Here is a 16,034-nt window from a genome sequence, read left to right on the forward strand (position 1 = left end):
TAATTTAATTACATCATGAAGCGGAATTTTTAGAAAGGATGTAGAAATCAGAACTCTTCAACAAGGCCTACAAAGAGAACCCATAGCCTTACAAAACTACCCCACGAATCCACCCAGCTATGATAGTCCACCTCTATACTATCCTCCCTAACACCTCCTTCTCTCTTCCCTTACTTAATCTTTGTATACTACCAATTGTATCTGATTTCCTGTAATGACTATGTCATAACAAAACTCTGTAAGCCACATTGAGCCTGCAAATAGGTGGGATAATGTGGGATACAAATGCAATAAAAAAAATAAATAAACTGAGATCTCCAGGTTGTGACATCTCAAATTTTGCTAGTATTTTAGAATAAGATCTGCTGAGGTAGATCCTGATCTAAAATACATGGAGAGAGGCTGTGAATGTACAGGAAAATTGTGTTAAGGTGCTGTATAGATGGCATCTTAGCCCAGGCCGAATACATCATATATTTCCAAAAGCCTTGCCTCCAAGTTGGCATGGCTGCACCATGGGGCACATTTTGTGGTCATCTTGAAAAGTGAGGGAGTTTTGACAGGCAATTCATTCTCATTGCAGTACTGGTTGGATGTGTTGATGCTGTGGGATTAGGGATCTTTTTATTTTAGTAAATCTGTTCTGGCTTGTGCCTGGTTCAGCAGACATTGGTGAAGCATAGTGTCAATGCAGCTAAGCTGATTGTAACCAATGGTTGGAAGTTAGTCTGATCCTCTTCTTGTCAGATGACTACATAAGCTTCGTTAAGTATGTGAGATGGATTGCCTGACTGCTGAGTGTAGGTGTGCATTGCATAAATGGGAAAACTTCTAAAACTTCTGGGCATCCTTTCTGTCCAAATAGGGTATATATTTGACAGATGTGTGAGTAAGCAGTTTGGTTTCGTTGTTAGAAGTTGGTGCAAGAGAGTAGCTGTCATAAAACCAATGTTTTGGGGTGAAGGGGAGGAGTTCTCACTGTTTATCTTTTTTTTTTTTCTTTATAGGGGAGTATTAAGCGGGGTATAAATTTCTATTTTCTTCGGGTATTGGGAGGAGGCCACTGGCTGATAATTTAGACCAGTGCCTGGTTAAACTTTGTGCATAAAGTTAGGACAGACTTTTTTTCTGTCCTAACTTTAGGCGCTTACTTTGCGAATTAGCAGTCTGAATATCGTCGCTAACCAGCTAGAGCACTGCTCTACATAGTCTCAACCTCTGTCCCGCCCCTAACCTCTCTGGTTAGAGGTTGGAGTTAAGTGCCACTGAATATTGCTGGTTATCCTTGAACAAGCGATTTACACAGTCAGGAGCCTCTCCTAGCCATTGAAATTGTTACAATATCAGGCTCTTGATGTTTACTGGGGGAAAAAAATGTATTTGTATTAGATATTGCTGCCCTGGTAGTACTTGTACTGTTTTACATTTTTGTCTGTATGTTTTTGCAAGATGACACAATGAAGATCTTTTAAAAATAATAAAATAAAACAGCAGTCCTAACCCTTCCTTCCAGGCAGAAGCCCCTGGAGACGCATCTTTGGTACAAGAGGATATTGCATCCCCTGGAAGGCAAGTCATAACTACAGGCTTACTTTCTGCTCCTGCAAGGGTAGCACAGAGGCTGTTTGACTGTAGTTGGGACGACTTTACTATATCCCTGGAGGTCTCCTTTTTGTATACCTCTGTCTGCCTTAGTTCCTCTTACTCCTTATTCTAGCCTCCAGAGATTGGACTCATTCTGTGAGAGTCAGGAACTGTTTGCAGAGAGCACACATGCAACCTCTTACCAACTGAGAGATAATCATATATGGGGGCTATCCTGTCATTTGCTACTCATGAGTGACTGAATTCTGCGTGACTGTGACGCACAGAATTTGCGCAGAATTCCACATTTTTGCACAGAATCTGCACATAGGATCACCTCCAGTGTTCTCCCCTTAAATGTTTGCCAGCAGAATAGCTTGGAGTAGCTGGTGGAGGTAGGAGATTATGGTACAGTAATATAAATGTTTCGCTATCTGCTGCCCTCCCCAGCCTGGCTGGCTCCCCCGCCGCTCTCTGGCTTGTGCTGCTGCTTTTTCAAAATGGCCACCGAGACTTCAAGCAGTAATTTTGTGAGACTGCCGCAAGTAGTCTTGGGCGGCCATTTGGAAAAAGTGAGAGCACCGCTGACCTCCTTGGCGGCATCGGCCCAGAGCAGTGGCAGCAGGCAGGAAAGAGTGGGTCTTTCCTGCCCTGAAGAGGTACTTCCATGTATCTCCTACATCACGGGTGAGTGCAGGGGCAGGCTGAAAACAAAATATTGATGGTCTCTGAGTGCAGTCAGGGAGGGAGCTGTTGAAAAAAAAAAGTGGATGCTATATATGTGTGTTGGTGGGAAGGAGGGACCTGGAAAAAATATGGATGCTGAGGGGGCTGGGAATAATATAGATGGTATCTGTGTATGGGGCTATAATATTGGTTAAATTATGACAAACTTGCAGAATTTGCACTTTTTTGTGCAGAATTTTGCAGAAGTTGCACATTTTGTCTGTATAATTTTTTTTATTTTTATTTTTTTTGGTGCAGAATTCTGGCACGAGTAATTTGCGCTTAGTTATATATCACCAATGAAAGGGAAGAGAGTACCAAATTCAGTCATATAAATATAACTCTCAAGGTAATTGGCAAAAGAAAACTCTCAAAAGAACGCAACTATAACTCTGTGTGGTGCGTTCGTATTGTTCGAAAGGGTAAGGGGAAAAAAACCCTGATTCAAGCCCAACCTCCAACCCAATAGTTATAGGTTAATAACAAGGGTGGAGTTTTTTATGTATGTAAATGTTGGGTATATTTTTTGTCATAGGCAAAAACCCCTTTGATATACATAAATGCTAGCTCCACAGAGTATATGAGGGATCCAAATAAAACATGAAAGAATCAAATCCAAACTTAGCTTTCAAGTGTGAGTGCAGGGAAATGTGTGAGTCATTGGTTCAGCACGCCCACTGTGGCCATAGTTTCGCTAGAGAAGTGCTGTATCAAGGCGTGAGTAACCAGAAGTAATTGCTAGCGAACAGGAAGTTCGTGAGTGATTGCTTCTGGTTTTACACAATCTTCCTGCGATTTGACTACTTTGAATAACTTTGTGTCATCGGCAAATTTGATTTCCTCACTAGTTACCCCCATCTCTAGGTCATTTATGAACTAGCCGTTGAGCCCGTTAAAACGAGCTATTGGGTCGCCGCTGCCGGTACCCCCCCCCCCCCCCGAGTTGCTGCTGCCCCGTCTCTTCGCTATTCAACTTACATCTCCAGATCAGGCAGATCAGCTGAGCTCCCATCGGCCTTCCTTCTCTGCCTGTGTCCTGCCCTCGTGTGACGTAACGTCGGCGAGGGCGGGACACAGGCAGGGAAGGAAGGCCAACGGCAGCTCAGCTGATCTGCCCTGCTGCAGAGATGTAAGTTGAATAGTGAAGAGACAGGCTGGGTGGAGGGGTGGCGATGGCGGCGACTCCGGGGGGGGGGGGTACCAGTGGCGGCGACCTTGGGGGGGAGGGGGAGCAGTGGCGACCTCGACGGTTCCCTCCCCTTAGCGCAGTTTCCCTCTCTGTCCCGCCCCCCCGTCATCACGTATTGACGCGGGGGCGGGACAGAGAGGGAAGTCTACTGCGCATTTGCGAGTGAGTACGGTCACTCGCCGTTTATATGTTTGATATGTTAAAAAGCAGAGGTCCCAGCACCGATCCCTGCAGTATACTGGCAAGTTCCAGGGCTGTACTGAATTGTCAGTGTTGTGTCTATATCTGCTGCTATGGGGACATTACCTTCTTGTCTGGAATGATCTAGCAGGATTTTAGACAGTGCTGGGGAGGATCCTGCTGTCTTGGTAAATGTGGGTACCAATGACATAGGAAAATGTGGGAGGGAGGCTCTGGAATTTAGACTCCTAGGTAGAAAGATGAAATCCAGATCTTCCAGGGTAGTGTTTTAGAAATGCTTCCTGTTTCATGTGCAGGACCCAAGAGACAGGCAGTGCTCTAAAGTCTCAATGTGTGGTTGAGATGATGGAGCAGGGATGAGGGATTTAGATTTGTTCGGAACTGGGCAACATTCTGGGCAAGGGGTGAACAAACATGGATAAAGGTGAGCCGGTTGATGTTGTGTATCTGGATTTTCAAAAGGTGTTTGACAAAGTACCTCATGAAAGACTCCAGAGGAAATTGGAGAGTCATGGGATAGGAGGTAGTGTCCTATTGTGGATTAAAAACTGGCTAAAAGATAGAAAACTGAGTAGGATTAAATGGTCAGTATTCTCAATGGAGAAGGGTAGTTAGTGGGGTTCCTCAGGGGTCTGTGCTGGGACTGCTGCTTTTTAACATATTTATAAATGACCTAGAGATGGGAGTAACTAGTGAGGTAATTGAATAACTTTGTGTCGTCAGCAAATTTAAAGTTGTTAAATTGCAAGAGGATTGTGAAAAATTACAAGGGGACCTTATGAGACTGGGAGACTGCCATCTAAATGGCAGATGATGTTTAATGTGAGCAAGTGCAAAGTGATGCATGTGGGAAAGAGGAACCCGAATTATAGCTACGTAATGCAAGGTTCTACGTTAGGAGTCACCAACCAAGGTGTTGTTGATGATATGTTGAAACCTTCTGCTCAGTGTTCTGCGGCAGCTAAGAAATCAAATAGTATGTTAGGTATTATTAGGAAGGGAATGAAAAACAAAAATGAGGACATTATAATGCCTTTGTATCACTCCATGGTGCGACCGCACCTTGAATATTGTGTTCAATTCTGGTCACCGATTCTCAAAAAAGATATAGTGGAATTAGAAAAGGTGTAGAGAAGGGTGACTAAAATGATAAAGGGGATGGGACGACTTCCCTATGAGGAAAGGTTAAAGTGGCTATTCAGCTTGGAGAAAAGACGGCAGAGGGGAAATATGATAGAGGTCTATAAAATAATGAGTGGAGTGGAACGGGTAGATGTGAATTGTTTACTCTTTCCAAAAATACTAGGACTAGGGGGCATGCGATGAAGCTACAAAGTAGTAAATTTAATACGAATCAGAGAAAATTTTTATTTCCTTAGCGTCCCTCCGGACCGGACCAGGATTTGACTGATGGGTTGTGCTCGCCTTCCAGCAGGTGGAGACTGAGAAAAAAAACTGACTCTAGAGAGCCAATAAGAGCCCTGGTCATGTGACCTTAGCCTCAGTATTTTCTCAGTCTCCCAGCAGGTAGGAAGTGAGCCCTTTAGTCTCTCTCTATCTCTTTCTCTTTTAGAGGTTCATAATTACAACAACAATAATGCTACCTCTTCTTCTGTGCCTAGGAATTCTCTATTAGACGCTGGGCAGGTAGGAATTTCTTTTCCTTTCTTTTACAGCCTCTGGGGGTGTTAAACTCGGGTGTCCCCGGGTCCCTCCCCCCTTCCTCCCCATCTCCCATATGTAGCTGGGAAGGGCTACCCTTTGTTTAGAAAGGTGTATGTCTTTGGGAGAGGCAGCCACTCTAGAAAGTCACAATTTTAATGAGCAAGCTCCACTGTTAAAAAAAAAAAAAAAAAAAAAATGTATATACCCAGGCTGTTAACGAGCAGGCAGCTCTGTGCTATTCTACTTCTCTTCAGCACTGTCTTTTCTAATTCGGTTGGAAAAAAAAAAAAAAAAAAAACTTAAGAGAATATTTCTCTTTGGGGATTGTACTTTAAAAGAGTTAAAACAAATAGAAGGAAATTACGAGAAGAAGCCCTTTTTTCTTTCCCCAGATTTTTCCTGGCAGTCAGCTCGGTTGTGATTTATTATGCTTGAGGAGTTTTTTCTTTTCTAGTTCAGCTGTGCAAAAATAAATAAATAAATAAAAGATGGGAACAATTCAGTGTTTGAGACTTTAAAGGGCGATTTGTTTTATTTTCACAATTATGTTCCTCCGTTTTCTGGCGTTTTAGCAGCTGTGAATTGAAGAAAAAAAAAAAAAATGGCGCGAACCGCTTCGGCGCGCACCCGCTCTTCTCCGATCGGTCTGAAAAGCTCAGGATGTGCTGCGCTGTCTATTAGCGTCGGAGGAGAGGCTAAAGCATGTTTTTGCTCGGCACCGGAGGGTAACTTTTTCTTCCTCTACCAGCGGCAGCGATTTCCTGCTTCTTCGTTTGCGGTCGCATCTCCTTTCATGTCCTCCGTGTTTTTTCTTCTTTGATCCTCGTTCTTTTACTTTTGGCGCGCTAGGTAGCCATGTTTGCCTCCAGCTGCAGTTTCCTTTACGAGGCAGCGTTTCTCCGGTTCGGTTTTGTTTTTCTCGGGAGTGTAGAAGGAAACGGAGATGTTGTTTCTGGGGTAGTCTGGGGATTTGCAGCAGACGGGTATTTCCCTCGGGCCTTTTCTTCTTTGGCCCAGGGTCTGGCCATGGGTCAGTGGCTGCTCCTCTATACTATATGTTACATAAAGACTCATGTAAGCTCTATGGAGCAGGGATTGTCTTTCTATGTAAGATGTTGTGCGCTGCGGGCATCTGGTACCGCTATACAAATGTTAATAATAATTATAATAATAATAATATTTTGCTTGTCCCTTATGTTCTTAATATCAGGTCACCCTTTAGGAGATACCTGTATGTTTTGGTGTCAATATCTTTTGCTTTTGTATTTGGTCAGTCTGTTTGATTTTTGTGTGTGAGTAGATAGCGCACAGTGAGGACCTCTTTCACAGTATTTTTGCCTTTTCTCATGTCAGGTATCTGATTTTTGTGGCAATTCAGGTAGCTGCACTTGCTGTAAAAAAAAAAAAAAAAAAACGGGGCAGGTGCAGGTGTGCATTCCGGATAACGCAAGTGCCCAGCTCATCAGGAGCGGTCCGGGTTCACCACTGGAAGGCGGACTGGGCATCATAATATTGGTAACAATAGCCAGATTTAAAAAAAAAAAAAAACCCACTGAGAATTTCCTTGCAGCAGTAGCAGTCACAGGCAGTTTTTTCTGCCTGGTATGGATTGTTCTTGTTGGATGTATATTTTTTCTCATAACTTACTTTCTATGGGTACATGTTTAATTTGTTCAATTCTCACCTCTCTGGTTTCAGGGGAGGAAGTAAGATGTGGATGACACTATTTGCGCATGTCGCTATCTGCTCCTATGTGGCCAATAGTTTAGCACCTACCTTTATCAGGTGAGGTCTTGGTAGTTCAGGACCCTTGTTTTTTCAGAAGGGCCTATATTTTCTCTGTTCAGTGGGGAAGGCTATTCCTTACTCTTGGTCCAGTTTCGTTTCCGGGTATGTTTACCGGCTACCTGTCACTATCACGGTACTGCAAGCTCTGTAAGAGACAAGTAGGAGTTTGTAGTTCAGGATTCGTGTTTCCACTTTCTACAGTTGAGGCGGAATCATTGCAGATTTTTCGAGACGGTTATGCCTCTAGCTTTGTCAACTTTCTTTCAGCCGTCTTTCTAGAGTCTTCCTGTCCTCACTGCACTGCTAGTGCGGTAGGGGGCAATCTACAGCGGCTCTTGGACCCTCAGGATTTTGGATTTGTAATCCTCCTATTTTGTTTGTTGGCGGTTCTTGGATCTTTAAGCTTTTGACTTTGCAAGCAGCCTAATGTGTTTGTTTTCAAGGTACCGCGTTCTCCATGTCACATGTTTTTTCTATGGAGTCATTTGAATATGGCATACTGTTTTTAATATCCTTGGATCTGATGGCAACTTACCTACATATTCCTTTCAGAACCGCTTGCCAAAGGTTTTATGCGGTTTGAGATTCTGGGACACCATTTTTTTTTTTTTTTTTTTTTTCGCTTTCTTGCACTGCTGTTGTATCTCGCAACAGTCACTCCCACTGTTACCAAGTTTTTGGTAGTGGTGGCAGTAGTTCTTATGGAAGAGAGAATTCTACTTTCTAGTATCTACATGTCCGGCTCATCAGGAAAACTTTTTATCAAGCAAGTTGACCGGTCTTAGACTGAGCGGCTGGCTACTAAGGTGGGGCAGATTCAAATATAGTTCCTAGGTTGCGTTCTTTGTTTGACATTATATTCAGGTTACTGTCCATGACAGCGATTTGTTGGAGTTCTTTCCTAGGCTATATTTTTCTTGACATTTTTCTGCTATTTTCTGTTCTGGTGTTTCAACCATAATGACCACTACCACCACAGTACTAAGGTTACCACACCTGTTACTAGTAGTAATGCTGGCTCATTCTTTGTAAAAGAACATGCTAAAGCATCCTTACTGCACGTATGTCTCTATAATATGCACAGTGGACATGTTTTATCGTTCCTTGGCAGTTTCCGTGGTGGGGGTGCCTGTTGGTTAGGCAGGCTACCCCATTTTCAGTGGGCAACTTGTCACTTCTTCAATATCTTCAAAATTTGAATAATTTCTTTACTTCTAGAGGCGTTTCTTTCTCTGTGAGAGTCTGTCGGACGATTCCTTGACAGCCTATGTATTTTCTCAAAGATCAATGTCGAGGCTACGATTCATATGGCAGAAGGCGACTTTATTAGCATGGGCAGTTTTTCGCCTTACTGTCGCTCTGTTTTTCATGTGGTTGGAGTTAAAAAAAAAAACAAAAAAAAAAACGAGATTTATTAAGTGCATTTTTCTCTTTTGTTTCTCCCTAGTTTCAGAGGAATGGACTCTCACCTTATGAGCGTGGTCAGCTGATAGTTCCTTAGTGGGACGCTTCAGTTCTGCAACCTTTTGCTTTTGCTCTGTCCTCACAGGCTCCTCGCTTAGTCTCTCACTGAACTGTCTCGTCAGCGGCAGGGGTAGGTGTCCTATGGCAGCGATAATCTTCTCTATCTCTTTCCTCCGTTTTTTCTCTGGAGTCGTCTTTTACAAGAGATAGAGACACACGGGGGCCCAGTAGATCTGGCAGCTCCATATTGGTCCTGAGATCCGGGATATGCGGATCTTTAGCGTCTTTCTTGGTGTCTATTCTACATCTTCCTGTTCGCAAGGCCCTGCTGTTCCACAGTCCCATCTTTCATTCAGAACAGGTTTGTTTTGGTCTTCTTCTTTGGTTTTTTCCTACGGCCTTGTTGAGCTAAGACAGGATTTGCTGCGTCAGTAATTGTAACTAGGCTGCAGTTGCATCGTCGGACCGCGTCTCTCTCTCTCTTTTCTTTACCTGCAGGTTGCAGCTGATTTTTCTTCTGGTTCCTTCTTTTCTGTCTTCCGGAAGGTCATGTTTTCATCTTTCTCAGTCAGTTTTTTCTTGCTGTTATGGGGTCTTCTTCGTGATCTTAAGATAACAACAGATTCAATGATTTCGACATTAACGGGGATCTTGCCAATTAAGGGAGCTGTTATTATGGATTAAGAACTGGTTGAAAGATAGGAAGCAGAGAGTAGGATTGCGTGGCCAGTATTCTCAGTGGAGGAGGGTAGTTAGTGGGGTCCCGCAGGGGTCTGTGCTGGGTCCGTTGCTTTTTAATGTATTTATAAATGACCTAGAGATGGGAATAACTAGTGAGGTAATTAAATTCGCCGATGACACAAAATTATTCAGGGTCGTCAAGTCGCAGGAGGAATGTGAACGATTACAGGAGGACCTTGCGAGACTGGGAGAATGGGCGTGCAAGTGGCAGATGAAGTTCAATGTTGACAAGTGCAAAGTGATGCATGTGGGTAAGAGGAACCCGAATTATAGCTACGTCTTGCAAGGTTCCGCGTTAGGAGTTACGGATCAAGAAAGGGATCTGGGTGTCGTCGTCGATGATACGCTGAAACCTTCTGCTCAGTGTGCTGCTGCGGCTAGGAAAGCGAATAGAATGTTGGGTGTTATTAAGAAGGGTATGGAGTCCAGGTGTGCGGATGTTATAATGCCGTTGTATCGCTCCATGGTGCGACCGCACCTGGAGTATTGTGTTCAGTACTGGTCTCCGTATCTCAAAAAGATATAGTAGAATTGGAAAAGGTACAGCGAAGGGCGACGAAAATGATAGTGGGGATGGGACGACTTTCCTATGAAGAGAGGCTGAGAAGGCTAGGGCTTTTCAGCTTGGAGAAGAGACGGCTGAGGGGAGATATGATAGAAGTGTATAAAATAATGAGTGGAATGGATCGGGTGGATGTGAAGCGACTGTTCACGCTATCCAAAAATACTAGGACTAGAGGGCATGAGTTGAAGCTACAGTGTGGTAAATTTAAAACGAATCGGAGAAAATGTTTCTTCACCCAACGTGTAATTAGACTCTGGAATTCATTGCCGGAGAACGTGGTACGGGCGGTTAGCTTGACGGAGTTTAAAAAGGGGTTAGATAGATTCCTAAAGGACAAGTCCATAGACCGCTATTAAATGGACTGGAAAAATTCCTCATTTTTAGGTATAACTTGTCTGGAATGTTTTTACGTTTGGGGAGCGTGCCAGGTGCCCTTGACCTGGATTGGCCACTGTCGGTGACAGGATGCTGGGCTAGATGGACCTTTGGTCTTTCCCAGTATGGCACTACTTATGTACTTATGTACTTATGTACATGATATTTCACAACTATTTCCCATTTTTCGGCGTTGGGATTGTCCTGTCCTTCTGTTACATGGTGTTTCACCACTATTGAACATTTTCGGCGCTGGGATAGTCCTTCTGTCCTTCTAGCCGATTGGCGTAACGGATTGGTCGTTTCTGCTTCACTATATTTCGCTGCATTAGGAAATTCAGACCTTCTAATTGTCTTCTCTCCAGGGGTACAGTTACAGTAATGAAATTCATTTCTCAACTAGATAATCGGTTGTCTCTTTGCAGAGGGATTTCTTTTGGGGGCCCTCAAAGTCTTTTGTATATTGAATGGTCCCTGTCGCCAGTAGGCGGTCTTGGCAACTCCAGTATTCCCTCAGGGTTTTCATAGGGTCCCTCCCGTAACATTACTGCTTTGGTACTTCCCATCAGTCAAATCCTGGTCCGGTCCGGAGGGACGCTAAGGAAGGAGAAATTAGATCTTACCTGCTAATTTGCTTTCCTTTAGTCCCTCCGGACCGGACCAGGCCCCTCCCAGGTTTCGTCTTTTGTTTTCAACAGAATAAAAATAAATAAATAAATAAATAAATAAAACAAACAAACAAACCAGATGCTACTATATATAGTGACCTTTAAGTGGGCCATGCCATGTCTCTGGTCGGAGTTGCTGGTAGGCTCAGTTGCTGGAATTTATATGTAGCTATAGGTATGTATGGGTTTATATATATAAAGAACTTTAAATAGGGTCTTACCTTTTTCTCTGCTGTGAGTTCCTGGTGAGTTATAATTCATGTGAGCCATCTGGTGGGAGTTGCTAGTAAGCTTTACTGCGAGAGGGACATACCTCTTCTCTAGTGAGAGTTGCTAGGGTGCTCAGTTGCTGGTATGTATATGTAAAACTTTAAGTGGTCTATACCACTGCTCTGGTGGGAGTTCATAGTGAGCTATAATACAACTGAGACATACCTTTTCTCTAGTGAGAATTGCTGGTATGCTATAATACAAGTGAGCCATTCCACTTCTCTGGTGAGAGTTGCTGGTAAACTATAATACAAGTAAGCCATACCACTTCTCTGGTGAGAGTCGCTGGTGAGCTCTAATAAAAAAGGGGCCATACCACTTCTCTGGTGAGAGTTGCTGGTGAGCTCGAATACAAAAAGGGGCCATACCACTTCTCTGGTTAGAGTTGCTGGTGAGCTCTAATCCTTGGCATTGCCCAGTGCTTTGTGGCTGCTAGAATTCCATACGGCACAGAAGGTCTTTCTTTCCTGCTTTGTTAGTCAAATACTGAGGCTAAGGTCACATGACCAGGGCTCTTATTGGCTCTCTAGAGTCAGTTTTTTTCTCAGTCTCCACCTGCTGGAAGGCGAGCACAACCCATCAGTCAAATCCTGGTCCGGTCCGGAGGGACTAAAGGAAAGCAAATTAGCAGGTAAGATCTAATTTCTCCTTACTCAACATGTAATTCAACTCTGGAATTCGTTGCCAGAGAATGTGATAAAGGCAATTTAGCTTATCAGGGTTTAAAAAAAGATGTGGACGGCTTCCTAAAGGTAAAATCCTTAGGTCATTATTAAAATGACTTGGGGAAAATCCACTGCTTTCCTTAGCATCCCTCCGGACCGGACCAGGATTGGACTGTTGGGTTGTGCCCGCCTACCAGCAGGTGGAGACTGAGAAAAAACTCTGACTCTAGAGAGCCAATAGGAGCCCTGGCCATGTGACCTTAGCCTCAGTATTTTCTCAGTCTCTCAGCAGGTAGGAAGTGAGCCCATTAGTCTCTCTCTCTCTTTTTCTCTATAAGATATTACAGATATATTTATAATACTTCTTCTGTGCCTGGAATCGTAATTAGAGGCTTGACAGGGTTTCTTTTCTTTCTTTGACAGCCTCTGGGGTGTTAAACTCGGGTGTCTCGAGTCCACCCCCCTTCCTCCCCATCTCCCTGGCTTAGCAGGGAAGGGCCGTCCCTTTCTCTGGAAAGGTGTACCGTCTTTGGGAGAGGCAGCCACTTTTAATAGGCAGCTGTTTTTAAAGAATTAAATCAAGTAAAAGAAAATTTAAAAAATTAATTCAAATGAAAGGAATTTAAAGGAAGTAGTTTTTGCTTTCCCCAGTCTTATAACGAGCAGGTAGCTCTTCTGTCTTATTCTGTTTGAAGAGTCTTTATTTTCTTTTCTGGCGGAGCTATTAAAAAAAAAAAAAAAAAAAAAGTGAAAAGTCAGCATCTGTGACTTTAATCGGTGTTTTTTTTTGTTATCTTCATTATTTTTCCTCTGCTATCCGGCGTTGTTAGTGGCGGTAGTTGTAAAAAAAAAAAAAAAAGAGAGGCGCGAACTGTTAAGCGCGTGCTCGCTCTTGGACAGGTCTGTATAGCTTGGGAGCTGTATTGACGGTTCCTGTCGGGCCAGAGGCTAAACCATGTTTTGTGCAGCATCGGAGGTTATCTGTTTTTCAGCGGTACGGATTTCCTGCTTCTTCGTCGGTCTGGTCAGTGGTTTTCTCCCCCGAACTTTATTCTTCTCATTTTGGCGCGCTTGGCCGCCATTGTTTTGCCTGCAGCTGCAATTTCCCTTGATGCGGCAGCGTTTTTCTGCTTTTACTGTGTTTGGCTGTTTGTGCAATGGAAAGGAGATATTGTTTCTCCGGTAGTTGGGGCAATTGGTAGTATATTTTCCCCGCAATTAATTTTTACATGTATTTTTCAAGCTATTAAAAAAACAAAACAAAAACGAAATGTTACGATGCGAATGGCGCTCATTTTGTTTTCCCCTCTGTTTTTTCTCCGTCGGGGACTTTTTGGTTGCTAGCAATGTTGTGAATTAAAGTGCAGCTCAGTTGGCGATTTCTTTGTTCTTGGCAAGACTCCGATTCAAAGTGCAGCTCAGTCGGGAATTCTCTGTTTTAGACGATGGGGCGAATTAAATTATATCTCAGCTCCAAAATAACCAATTTCCTATTCCTTTCCCTTGTGTGTGATGTTTGGAGGAAAGGTCTTTGCTATTGTCTAGCGCAGTTTTTATGGAGGTCCAGTGTGTGTCACTCTGTGTCTTTCTCATTTCCTGGTGAATAGGACTACATTGTCTAATAGTCAATTGATTAGTACTTTACAAATCTGGCCATAATATCTTAGTTCCTTTCAAGCATGTCCCTTCATGGCTATGATGTTATACAGTGTTTTAAGAACTTAACAAACATTTTCTGTGGCATAGGCTATCTGGTTCAGGTGCCATTGTTTGGTACTTTACAATGCTGGACATAAGATCTTAATTCCTTTTAGGAAATTTTCCTCCGTGGCTATGTTCTTATACAGTGTTTTAAGATCTTAACAAACGTTCTCTAGAGCGTAGGCTATATGGTTCAGATGCCATGTGCAATGAAATACATTGTCTGATACTCAATTGTTGCGTACTTTGCAATTCTGGACATAAGGTCTTACTTCCTTTCAGCAATTTTCTTTCATGGCTATGCATTCTCTTTGGCATAGCAGATGACAGCTGCATAGGCTACATGGTTCAGATGGTTCTCATATTCTAGGAGACTCAGTCCTGTCTACCGAGCACCCAGTTTTCTCAGATGCTTTAGAAGGCATGTTTTATTCACATCTTCTCTACTTTCCAACTGTCTTGGAGTTTCTCATGTGTTATCTTAGTTTTCTTCTAGGACTTACAAGATATATGTCCACTTAGGGAGTAAAGTTATCAGGTCAATTTGCATTTTCTCCCACTTAAGGATAGTGGGAGGTCCTCATGCCATCTACTTGTATTTTTGTTTCCTCTATTCAGCCTGGGCACATGGTAAACATTCTGGTTTTGTCCAGTATGACCATCCATAATATCTGCTATCCCTTTCTCTTCCTTACAGATTTTAGGGTCTTGTTTCAAGCTTTCTTGACGTCAGGTACAGTCTTGTCTCCTGTGGCACAAATTCACCACCTTTTCCGTAATAGGTATTTTCCAAGTCTATTCCTTTTCATTTTCATTTTATTCTTCCTCTCTCAAGAGTTTTTTTCTCTTGGAAGGAGATTCACTCATTTTCTGTGCATTTTTTGCCATAAGGGCATAAGTGTTGCCATAATGGGAAAGGCCAAGAGTCCCCATCCTGTTTTCAGATGGGGTCAATCCAGATTGCAAATACCACATTCATATCTCGTGAGTGTGCGTCTGTTCATCTCTGTACATCTCAGTGAGGAAGGAGGCATGACATGATATGAGGTTTGGGGAGATCCGGTAAAATTAAAGGCCAGTGTGTCTCAGTCCACGCTCAACATATGGTGATCCTTTCATTTTCATTCTATATGTCCTCATTCCAGACCTTCCTTTCAATTGGAAGGGGATTCTTTCACTTCCTGTGCATTTTTGCTATTAGTATATGAGTATGGTCATACGGGGAAAGTCTAAGAGTCCATTAAGCCCAGCATCCTGTTCTCAGTTGTGGTCAGTCCAGGTTGCAAGTACCACATTCATTTCTTATGGATGTGGGTCGGTACATCTTAGTACATCTCAGTATAGGAGGAGTAATGTCCGTGATACGAGGATGATAAGGTCCTCATTACCAGTTTTCTTGCCCTGCTCTTCGGTCTCGCGTCGGCTCCGCGCACTTTTTTCTTAAGTTATGGTCGTAGTAGCAGCGGCGCTCATGAAACTACGTCTCGTCGTTTCATCCTTTCCATAGATGTCTGGTTCATTACAGACAGTCTTATTGGCAGAGTTGTCAGGTCAAGCAACGGGTGGTGCATTTCGGGCACACCCTAGGTTATGGGGTGCATGTAGCCAGGTCTCTCTTTTGAGCTCTCGTGTGATCTCATTAGATTTCATAGCATGTTTCTATTTTTTCTCTCTTTGTTTAGTCAAGTTGGCGCAGACTGTTTTTGTCTTCTCTACAAGCGTCCCACTTTCTGTTTTCTCTGGATGTTCTTGGGCCTTCGGCCATTACCTTGCTCTATTTTGCAGAGTAAAATATTACTTTCTAGCTCCCAAGAAGCAATTTTTTCTTCATTCGCTTTGGAGTCTCGGTAGTCTTTTTTGGGCAGCTTTTCACTCTGTCAATTTCGTGACCATTGAAGGAAAAAAAAAAAAAAAAAGAGTTCTCAGTGGATAGTACCTTAAGGGGAGGTCCCAGTTCTACAACTATTTCTTTTTGCTCTGACCTTCCATGTGCCTCGCTTACTCTCTTGCTAAAAAGACTTGTCAGCGGCAGAGATAGATGCCCTCTCGTATCCAGATATTTATCTCTGATGGAATCCCTCCACTCAGTTGGCCTCTGTATTCTCACTAGTGGTCTGGTGGTTGAGATTGAGCATTCTTCCTGCAGGTATGCCGGGAGCATATACACAGTGACCAGTTTTTTGATGGCTGCATCTGTGAAAATATATATGTATATTTATAGTTCTACTACATAAGTACATATGTAATTCCACACTGGGAAAAGCTCAAAGGTCCTATTGAGCCCACCTTTTTGTCCACGGCCAATCCAGACCATGAGCACCTGGCTAGATTCCTAAACGTACAAACATTCTATACATGTTGTTCCTGGAACTGTGTAGTGTTTTATGGACTTCTATATGTTTCTAACAGATGAAAGGTACTAACAAGTGTCT

At 43.1% G+C, this 16,034-nt stretch overlaps 1 protein-coding gene across 1 annotated transcript in view; it reads left to right on the plus strand.

Moving 5' to 3' along the window:
• The window catches only part of ARHGAP23 (Rho GTPase activating protein 23), a 192,751-nt gene that overhangs the window by 35,087 nt on the left and 141,630 nt on the right, over positions 1–16,034 (plus strand). The gene's annotated exons all lie outside the window — the stretch shown is intronic.

Source organism: Microcaecilia unicolor, chromosome 12 (genome assembly GCF_901765095.1).
Source record: "Microcaecilia unicolor chromosome 12, aMicUni1.1, whole genome shotgun sequence".
NCBI lineage: Eukaryota > Metazoa > Chordata > Amphibia > Gymnophiona > Siphonopidae > Microcaecilia > Microcaecilia unicolor.